This window comes from Arachis duranensis, chromosome 1 (assembly GCF_000817695.3).
Source record: "Arachis duranensis cultivar V14167 chromosome 1, aradu.V14167.gnm2.J7QH, whole genome shotgun sequence".
NCBI classification, from domain to species: domain Eukaryota; kingdom Viridiplantae; phylum Streptophyta; class Magnoliopsida; order Fabales; family Fabaceae; genus Arachis; species Arachis duranensis.
In genome coordinates, this window is record NC_029772.3 from 84,910,312 (window position 1) to 84,921,136 (window position 10,825).

The 10,825-nt window shown below is 32.9% G+C and overlaps 1 long non-coding RNA gene across 1 annotated transcript; it reads right to left on the reverse strand.

Annotated features, from left to right (window-relative positions):
• Window positions 1-5,082: 5,082 nt before the first annotated feature.
• Window positions 5,083-7,240, reverse strand: LOC127741642 (uncharacterized). Its single transcript, XR_008002768.1, has 3 exons — window positions 6,766-7,240; window positions 6,380-6,436; window positions 5,083-5,306 (listed from the first exon to the last, which is right to left on the reverse strand). It is a non-coding gene; the product is annotated as an uncharacterized LOC127741642 (long non-coding RNA).
• Window positions 7,241-10,825: the final 3,585 nt, after the last annotated feature.

Sequence of the window (10,825 nt, forward strand, 5' to 3'; positions counted from 1 at the left end):
TTAGGTTTTATGGTTTAGGGTTTATGTTTTATGGTTTAAAGTTTATGGTTTAAGGATTAGGGTGTAGGATTTTGGCTTTAGTGTTAGGGTTTAGGTTTTATGGTTTAGGATTTTGAGTTTAGGGTTTATGGTTTAGGGTTTAGGGTTTATGGTTTATGGTTTTAGGTTTATGATTTAGGGTTCAGGGTTTTTTTCGGTTTTGTGTTTAGGGTTTTGGGTTTAGGTTTTCTGGTTTAGAGTTTAAGGTTTATGGTTTATGGTTTAGGGTTTAGGATTTAGGGTTTTGGGTTTAGGTTTTATGGTTTAGGGTTTAGGTTTTATGGTTTAGGGTTTAGGGTTTATGGTTTATGGTTTAAGGTTTAGGGTTTAGGGTTTTGGGTTTATGGTTTAGGGTTTGGGGTTTAGGGTTTATGGTTTATGGTTTACGATTTAGGGCTTTGGGTATAGAGTTTAGGGTTTAGTGTTTTGGGTTTTGGGTTTTGGGTTTAGGGTTTCTGATTTAGGTTTTTGGGTTTATAGTTTATGGTTTGGGGTTTAGGGTTTATGGTCTAGGGTTTAGGGTTTAGGGTTTATGGCGTGGAGTTTGGGGTTTAGTGTTTAGGGTTTAGGGTTTATGGTTTAGGGTTTAGGGTTTAGTGTTTGTGGGTTAGTGTTTAGCGTCTGTGATTTAGGATTTATGGTTTAGGGTTTAGTATTTTGGGTTTAGGGTTTAGGGTTTTGGGTTTAGGGGTTTGTGTTTATGGTTTATGGTTTACGGTTTAGGGTTTATGGTTTTGGGTTTATGGTTTAGGATTTGGAGTTTAGGAATTGGGGTTTAGGGATCAGGGTTTAGTGTTTAGGGTTAAAGGTTTATGGTTTGGTGTTTGGGGTTTGGGGTTTAGGATTTAGGGTTAGGGTTTAGGGTTTGGGTTTTAAGGTTTATGGTTTAGGGTATATGGTTTGGGGTTTTGGTTTAGGCCTTTGGGTTTAGGGTCTAGGGTTTAGGGTTTATGGTTTTAGTTTTATGGTTTTGTGTTTAGGGTTTAGGGTTTAGGATTTATGGTTTAAGGTTTAGTGTTTAAGGTTTATTGTTTGTGGGTTAGTGTTTAGGGTCTAGGATTTAGGATTTATGGTTTAGAGTTTAGGGTTTAGGGTTTAGTATTTTAGGTTTAGGGCTGAGGTTTTTGGGTTTATGGTTTATGGTTTAGGGTTTAGGGTTTATGGTTTTGGGTTTATAGTTTAGGATTTGGAGTTTAGGGATTGGGGTTTAGGGATTAGGGTTTATTGTTTAGTGCTAAAGGTTTATGGTTTGGTGTTTAGGGTTTGGGGTTTAGGGTTTAGGGTTAGGGTTTATGGCTTCGGTTTTAGAGTTTAGGGTTTAGGGTATATGTTTGGGGTATTGGTTTAGGCCTTGGGGTTTATGGTCTAGGGTTTATGGTTTATGATTTTGGTTTTATGGTTTTGGGTTTATGGTTTAGAATTCTTGAGTTTAGGGACTGGGGTTTCGGGTTTAGGGTTTAGGGATTATGTTTTGGGGTTTATGCCTTTGGGTTTATGGTTTAGGGTTTGTGGTTTAGGGTTTAGGGTTTATGTTTTAGGGTTTTGTGTTTGTGGGGTGGTGTTTAAGTTTTAGGGTTTTGGGTTTTAGGTTTAGGGAGGATTATGGTTTAGGGTTTCGGGTTTAGGGTTTAGGGTTTAGGGTTTAGGTTTTATGGTTTAGGCTTTAGATTTTACGGTTTATGGTTTATGGTTTATGGTTTATGGTTTATGATTTAGGGTTTATTGTTTAGTGTTCGAGGTTTTGGATTTAGGGATTGGGGTTTAGGGTTTATGGTTTATGGTTTACGATTTAGGGTTTTGGGTTTAGGGTTTAGGGTTTAGTGTTTTGGGTTTTTGGTTTTGGGTTTAGGGTTTAGAGTTTCTGGTTTAGGTTTTTGGGTTTATAGTTTATGGTCTAGGGTTTAGGGTTTAGGGTTTAGGGTTTAAGGTTTATGTTTTAGGGTTTAGGGTTTATGGTTTATGGTTTAGGGTTCGGGTTTAGGGTTTAGGGCTTGGGGTTTAGGGCTTAGTGTTTAGGGTTTAAGGTTTAGGGTTTAGGGTTTAGTGTCTAGGGATTATGGTTTGGGGTTTGTGGTTTAGGATTTAGTGTTTGTGGGTTAGTGTTTAGGGTCTGGGATTTAGGATTTATGGTTTAGGGTTTAGGGTTTAGTATTTTGGGTTTAGGGTTTAGGATTTTGGGTTTAGGTTTTTGTGTTTATGGTTTACGATTTAGTATTTAGGGTTCATGGTTTATGGTTTTGGCTTTATGGTTTAGGATTTGGAGTTTAGGGACTGGGGTTTAGGGATTAGGTTTAGTGTATAAGGTTAAAGATTTATGGTTTGGGGTTTAGGGTTTGGGTTTTAGGGTTTAGTGTTTATGGTATATGGTTTGGGGTTTAGGGTTTAGGGTTTGGTGGATTAGGGTTTAGGGTTTTGGGTTTATGGTTTAGTGTTTAGGATTTAGGGTTTAGGGTTTAGTGTTTAGTGTATAGGGTTTATGGTTTAGGGTTTGTGGTTTAGGGTTTAGTGTTTGTGGGTTAGTGTTTAGAGTCTGGGATTTAGGATTTATCGTTTAGGGTTTAGGGTTTAGTATTTTGGGTTTAGGGTTTAGGATTTTGGGTTTATGTTTTTTTGTTTATGGTTTATGGTTTAGTGTTTAGGGTTCATGGTTTATGGTTTTGGGTATATGGTTTAGGATTTGGAGTTTAGGGACTGGGGTTTAGGGATTAGGTTTAGTGTATAGGGTTAAAGGTTTAGGGTTTGAGGTTTAGGGTTTAGGTTTAGGGTTTAGGGTTTTCGGGTTTAGTGTTTATGGTATATGGTTTGGGGTTTAGGGTTTAGGGTTTTGTGGATTATGGTTTAGGATTTTGGGTTTATGGCTTAGGGTTTGGGGTTTAGGGTTTATAGTTTTTGGTTTAAGGTTTAGGGTTTTGGGTTTAGGGTTTAGGGTTTAGTGTTTTGTGTTTTGGGTTTAGTGTTTAGGGTTTATGGTTTATGGTTTAGGGTTTAGGATTTAGGGTCTAGGGTTTAAGGTTTAGGGTTTAGGGTCTAGGATTTAAGGTTTAGGGCTAATGGTTTTGGGTTTATGGTTTAGGGTTTATAGTTTAGGGTGTTTGGTTTAGGGTTTATGGTTTAGGGTTTAGTGTTTAGTGTTTTGGGCCTAGGATTTAGGGTTTATGGTTTAGGGTTACGGTTTATTGTTTGGGGTTTAGGATTTATGGTTTAGTGTTTTGGGTTTAGGGTTTAGGGTTTTGGGTTTAGGTTTCAAGGTTTATGTTTTATGGTTTAGGGTTAAGGGTTTATGATTTGGGTTTTTGGTTTAAGATTTTGAGTTTAGGGATTGGGATTTAGGGATTAGGGTTAAATGTTTACGGTTTAGGATTTAGGGTTTCGGGTTTAGGATTTTGGGTTAGGCTTTAGGGTTTGGGTTTTACGGTTTAGGGATTAGGGTTTGTGGTTTAGGGTTTAGGGCATAGCATTTATGATTTAGGGTTTATGGTGTAGGCTTTAGGGTTTAGGGTTTGTGTTTTAGGGCTTTGTGTTTGTGTGGTGGTGTTTAGGGATTAGGGTTTGGGTTTAGGGTTTAGGGTTTATGGTTTGTTGGGTTATGGTTTAGGGTTTGTGATTTAGTGTTTAGGGTTTATGGTTTAGGTTTTATGGTTTAGGGTTTATGTTTTATGGTTTAGAGTTTATGGTTTAAGGATTAGGGTGTAGGATTTTGGCTTTAGTGTTAGGGTTTAGGTTTTATGGTCTAGGATTTTGGGTTTAGGGTTTATGGTTTAGGGTTTAGGGTTTATGGTTTTAGGTTATTTCCGCTGCTCAGGTTGAACAGAATCAGAATTGCAAAGTTATTTTAAAAAGATAATAACAGCAAAATCAAAGGAAGGCATAGTTTCAACCCCCTTCTCTAAGCCTACCACAACCTTCATTAGGTTTTATGGTTTAGGGTTTAGGGTTTTATGTTTATGGTTTAAGGTTTAGGGTTTAGGGTTTTGGGTATATGGTTTAGGGTTTGTGGTTTAGGGTTTATTGTTTGTGGTTTTCGGTTTAGGGTTTTCGGTTTAGGGTTTAGGGTTTAGTGTTCACTACTAGAATTGGGGCTTTTTCGGACGAATTTTGAGACGAAATTGAAATAAATTTCGAATAAATTAGGGACAAAATTTTTCTTTCAAACAAAATTGGGACAAATTTTTTTGTCCCAAAAAGCCTTGTTGCTAATTTACATTTCGTCTGAAATTTCGTCCGAAATTTTTTTCAATCAATTTTGTGACAGATTTCAAATAGACATTTATCTGCTTGATTTCTAACTATTATGATATATTTTAGACGAATTTCAGTCAGATTAGCCAACATAAAAACAACGTATTTCAGACAAATTTCAAACAGAAAAGTGTTGATTTTTTGAAAAATTTCAAACAAAAAATATACTCTATTTCAGACAAATTTCTAACGAATTTAGTCAAATATAACAAATTTTTTCGAACAAATTTTAGACAAATCAAATATTTCTTTTCAATTAAATTTCAGACAAATTTAATTTAAAAGAATCTACGTATTCGAAACAAATTTCAAACAAAACAAAAAATTATTTTCGCACAAATTTTGTACAAATTTAATATAATATTTCAAATAATTTTCATACAAAATAATTTGCTATTTAATATATAAATATTTTAGAAAATAAATTGTATTCAATTTGCTTTCTATATTAAGACCATCATAATCATTTTTTCATATTACGTCATCGAAATTATAAACAAATAATAAAGTCGTGAAAAAGCCAATTACCATTAAAGAGTTTAAAAAATATTTATTATTAAAATATTTGTCCATAAATGTAATCAAACTAAAATAAAAAAAATTAAACTAAAACAAAAAAAGAGCCTTTAAAAAGGTCAAATATCATGAATAAAATCAAATGTACTAACTAATTCACCTAAAAATTCCTTAATCTGAATCAGAAAAAACATATACTACAGACATCAATCACTCATGTTGTCATCCTCATCATCACTAGAGCTTGTCACAAGCTCATCATCCGCAAGAACAGATATGGTTGAAGGAAGTAGGAGATTCAACTTTTTATACAAAGCATGAAGTTTCTTTTCAGTAGAAGCAATTCTTTTTTGTTGAGCTTTTAGTTGACTCCTTGATCCTTTAACTTATGCTCAACATCATTCAACTTAACCTTTTGCTCTTCATTGATCATTTCTTGCTCCTTTGTCTTTTCTTTCCACATGTGAAGTTCTTGCTCAATATTTAGATTGTCTTTGGATGCAAACAAGTTCCTGTGGAAAATGTTTTATGGCTAGGATCAGATATACTTCTAAAATTTTACACACATAAAGAAGAAACAAGAAAGTTAAAATGCATAAATGCATGGATTCTTACGTGCTTTCCTGTTGACAACCTAGCTCCTCTGACTTTCTTATGCTGAAGTTGTTAAATGAGAGATCTCTAAATAAAGTTTATGGAATGGGTTCAGAATCTAAGAATTAGCAATACATTATATTTATGTACCATATTTATTGACTTCAGAGAACACTTAGTGCTTAACAAAATCGTAACAATATTTGATAGACATCCATTCTAGCATCAATTTTTGTCTAATGCATTTTCCTAAGGTCATATAAAAATTTAAACCTATTTTTAAGGCTAAGTGATTTATTTCAAAAATATGTCACTAGCAAGACATATGCTTAAGATGTGATAAGATTTATAGTACTTATGCACTACTTCCCCCATTTATTTACTACAAGTGTCACCAATTTGACATCAAATTGGTATATCTTTCATGAACCAATTGTTTATAATATAGAATTAATAGAATTGAAGGGAATATATAAGGCTTCAATTGCTTGTATAGGTGGAGCACCAAAAATCTTGAAAATATTTTCTCCGAAGTGCTTCAATTGCTCTGATAACACAATCCTAGACCATATTATCATGAACCAAAAGCATAGTATGGCATGTTACCAAAACGTTTCCTGTTCTTAATATTCCAAAAAACATGCTTTATACTTTATACTAAACAGAGAGGGGGAAGGAAAATAAACCGAGCATATATGGAAGTTCAATGAATGGTACAAGCTTCTGGAGATACTCTTAAAATTTATGTATTTTGAAATTTGATAAATGCCAAAGTGGTGTCTTTGTCCAATAAACAGAGTTGAGTTGAAATCTTGAGGAAGCACAATCATATCAGCTAAAAGTTCCCAAATGTGTAAAATAAAAGTTTCATATTCACTCAAAGGAGAAAACGAACAATAACTAGTGTAAGGGCAATATTTAACAAGACAAAGATAAAAATGATAAAATTTAATTCAAGGAATAGTGTACTAGCATTTGGAAGACAACTTACACAAAATCTGGTATCTAATCGGGCAGTGGTCCAGTTAGAAGGTTCCTAGTTAAAAATCTATCAAAACCAAAATAAAGATGTCAGTTCATAGAGTTTAGAATTGTTGATGAACTAGAATATCAATAAATAAGCTCATCCAATTAATTTTTTTACAGTCCCAAAAGTCTCTTTTATTGCCTTAATCAATTCCACTTCACCAGTATCACTTTTAATGCAGTCACAAACATGAATAAATGACCCAAATGGTAGTTCTATAAAACTAAAAACATACTGGTAATGCTACACAAATTCCAATGATACTTTTTCATGTTATTTCAAATGCAGTGGTACTATGTTATTGAAAGGAAATTAACATTGAATAAAGCTGAGTAACAATCACTACTCACAAAAGTTAGAACCTGACAGAGCACGCATAAAGGGAAGAAGGAGGCAAGGTCAATCTAGCAAAGCTAGAGGGTGGAGGTCGCCTCAGCTGCGGTGTTTGAGGCTGGCGGGGGTGCGGGTTTGGAGACCGGTGGAGGCACCCACATGCAGGAGGCAGAGCAGTTGTTCGCGAGTGAGAGCTGTTACCTGGAGTGCGAGTCATGATGGTGGAGGTGGTCTGAGGTGCAAGAGTGGAGACTAGAGCGTTGGCTGTCTGAGAACAGAGGTTTGAAGGTCTGATAGAGTGAGGTTTGTAGCGTTGAGGCGAAGCACGAGCGGCAACCACAGACAGGAGGCAGACCATGCAGAAGGAGGGAGAAGGAGATCCAAAATTGACGCTGAAACCAAAAGGGAAAGCTGTAAAAAGGTTGGGTTTTTGGCAAGGTAGGGAATGCTGAAAACCTAGCTAGCTGTGATACATACGAGGGAGAGGGTACTCAAAAACTGAAATCTCTCTAACTAAAAGGTGGTTTTGAATAAAATTTTTATTTTTGGCGCAAAGTAAATTAGTGGCTTTAAAACAACTACATATAACAAATTTTAGAATTGAAATTATATTTAATTTTTACTAACAAATTAAAAAAAAGATAAAATTGTAACAAAAATATATTTAATAAGTTATGGAATATTAATATCTAAATGATAGATATTTAAAAAAATTATATCTATTATTAATTTTAAAATTTTTAAATTAAATTATGTTCTTAAATCTTTGTTATATAATAATCTTAAAAGATAAATATTTAGTAAAATTAACATTTGAAATTAAAAATTCCTTTTATATTAATAGATAAAATGGATAAGATATGATAACTGCATCAAATTATATAAAGGGGAGTCAAAGGCCCCTCAGTTACATTTCTCATTCCACACATATCTTCATAAATCTATTCTAACTTGAGTGTCGGAGTGTTCTTGCTAAGTACCGACCCTATCGCTCCAGTCAAACAATTGAACAAATTTTTCGACTCACAAGTCTCCAATCCATCTCATAAGGTTTAGAATAGAGACTTCTAGATAAGTAAATTTTTTTTGAGCTACTGTATCTATATATAGTGTTCTAAAAGAGTCAACTGAAAAAAATTCTTCATAGGTAAATTCTTTTTTTAATAACTATCATTATGTAGTTTAATGTTCATTACTATAATTTTCATTATTAAAAATTTTAATATTAGTTTAAGGTTACTTCTTTATTTAATTTATCTTATTTAGTTGTTAGAACCGAACCGATAATCGAACCGTTCAGATTACTGGATCATTGGGTCATTAGTTCAACTGATGGATCACTGGTTGAACCGATTGACTCAGTCCTATATAAATATAAAATAAAAAATAGTAAAAAAATTTAAAACTAAAATTTAAAATACATATTTTCACTAATATTTTAAGAATATCTAGTTATTCTAAAATATTTGGAACATGAACAATAAGTATTTTGTTAATTTTACTTATTTGTTGAAAGATATTTATATATATTATAATTTGCATAAATAATATTAAAAATTATAGTAGCTCAGTGATATGAAAGGACTTTTCTTTCCTAAATATAGGGTTCGATCCCATGTCATGCATTTTTTGAAATTTTAAATTTCAATCAATTTTATTTTTTGTACCGTCTAAATATTGAATCGGTCTGGTCTGATTTTAATAATTATGGTTATTTGTGCCTCTTTATGAAAAAAAGGTTTAGATTGTCTTTTGAAAAAAATACTTATTTTTTATATTTTTTAAAATATTAACGTATGGAATACTTTTTAATTTTTAATAAAAAATTAAAAAAAACTTCAAAGTGGTCAACATTTTGTATAGTTTTAATTTTGTATATAAACTAATATTATTTACGGTCTAATTTTCGTATTTTTTATATTAAATAAAAATCTTAATTCCTTAATATTTTCTATTAAATTATTGTAAAATACAAATCTTTGTCTAGACAAAATTTTTATGCCAATGAATTAATCAGTTTATGATAATTGGAATTTTATAAATAATAGGCCAACACATTGATCATTTTTATATAATGTAGATAATATTTTTTTAATTGAACAAAAACATATAATTAATTATGCAATTAAAATCAATTATTATATAAACTGATGCACTTTCAAACAGAATTTATAAATGATGTTATTTTCGTCCCAAATTTGTGGGAAAATATTTTAGCTATTTCGAAGTGTTAGCTTTAGTAAAAGCATTTAAAACTAATTATAGACAAATTTGGGAAAGGATTAACATTTTTTCAAAATGCGTCCTAAATTCGTCTGAAGTTATTGCGCATATTCAAATGGAATACGAACGAATTATAGTTTTTGTCCAAAATGTGTTGCTAATCTGTATGAACATTTTGGCTCCATCCAAAAAAGTTTTGGTGCCGAAATTTGAGACAAAATTTAGACAAATTTTGGACAGAATATATTATTCCAATGTCTCCACTAAAAATTGTTCAACATTTGTCTCAAATTTGTCTGAAATGAAAATGTTATTCAGACGGAATAAATTTCGTTTAAAATTTTCGTCCAAAAAAACCCTATTTCTAGTAGTGTTTGGGTTTTGGGTTTAGTGTTTAGGGGTTTCTGCTTAAGACTTTAGCGTTTATGGTTTATGGTTTAGGGTTTAGGGTTTAGGGTCTAGGATTTAGGGTTTAAGGTTTAGGGTTTAGGGTTTAGGGTTTATGGTTTTGGGTTTATGGTTTAGGGTTTATGGTTTAGGGTTTAGTGTTTTGGGTATGGGGTTTAGAGTTTATGGTTTAGGGTTAGGGTTTATTGTCTGGAGTTTAGGATTTATGGTTTAGGGTTTAGGGTTTAGTATTTTGGGTTTAGGGTTTAGGGTTTTGGGTTTAGGTTTCAGGGTTTATGGTTTATGGTTGAGGGTTAAGTGTTTTTGGTTTTGGGTTTTTGGTTTAAGATTTAGAGTTTAGGGATTGAGGTTTAGGGATTAGGGTTTTGTGTTTAGGGTTAAATGTTTAGGGTTTGGGGTTTAGGGTTTAAGCCCTAGGGTTTGAGGTTTAGGTTTTAGGACTTATGGTTTATGGTTTAGGGTTTATGGTTTAGGCTTTAGGGTTTAGGGTTTGTGTTTTAGGGATTTTTGTTTGTAGGGTGGTGTTTAGGGATTTGGGTTTATGGTTTAGGGTTTGTGCAGTTATGGTTTAGGGTTTAGGGTTTATGTTTTATGTTTTAGGGTTTTTGTTTTATGGTTTATGGTTTATGGTTTAGGGTTTATGGTTTAGGGTTTTGGGTTTGGGGTTTAGGTTTTTTTAAGGATTATGGTGTAGGATTTTGGGTTTAGTGTTTAGGGTTTAGGTTTTATGGTTTAGGATTTTGGGTTTAGGGTTTATGGTTTAGAGTTTATGGTTTATGGTTTTAGGTTTATGATTTAGGGTTTACGGTTTAGGGTTTTGGGTTTAGGGTTTAGGGTTTTGGGTTTAGGTTTTATGGTTTAGAGTTTAAGGTTTTATGTTTTATGGTTTAGGGTTTAGGATTTGGGGTTTTGGGTTTAGGTTTTATGGTTTAGGGTTTAGGTTTTATGGTTTAGGGTTTAGTGTTTAGGTTTTATGGTTTAGGGATTAGGGTTTAGGGTTTTGTGTTTATGGTTTAGGGTTTGGGGTTTATGGTTTATGGTTTATGGTTTACGGTTTTGGGTTTTGGGTTTAGGGTTTAGGGTTTCTGGATTAGGTTTTAGGATTTATAGCTTATGGTTTAGGGTTTAGGGTTTAAGGTCTAGGGTTTAGGATTTATAGTTTAGGGTTTATGGTTTATGGTTTATAATTTAGGGTTTAGGGTTTATGGTTTATGGTTTAGGGTTCGGGTTTAGGGTTTAGGGCTTAGGGTTTGGGGTTTATGGTTTAGGGTTTAGTGTTTGTGGGTTAGTGTTTATAGTCTGGGATTTAGGATTTATGGTTTAACGTTTAGTATTTTGGGTTTAGGATTTAGGGTTTTGGGTTTCAGTTTTTGGGTTTATGGTTTATGGTTTATGGGTTTGTGTTTATGGTTTAGGTTTTGGAGTTTAGGAATTTGGTGTTTAGGG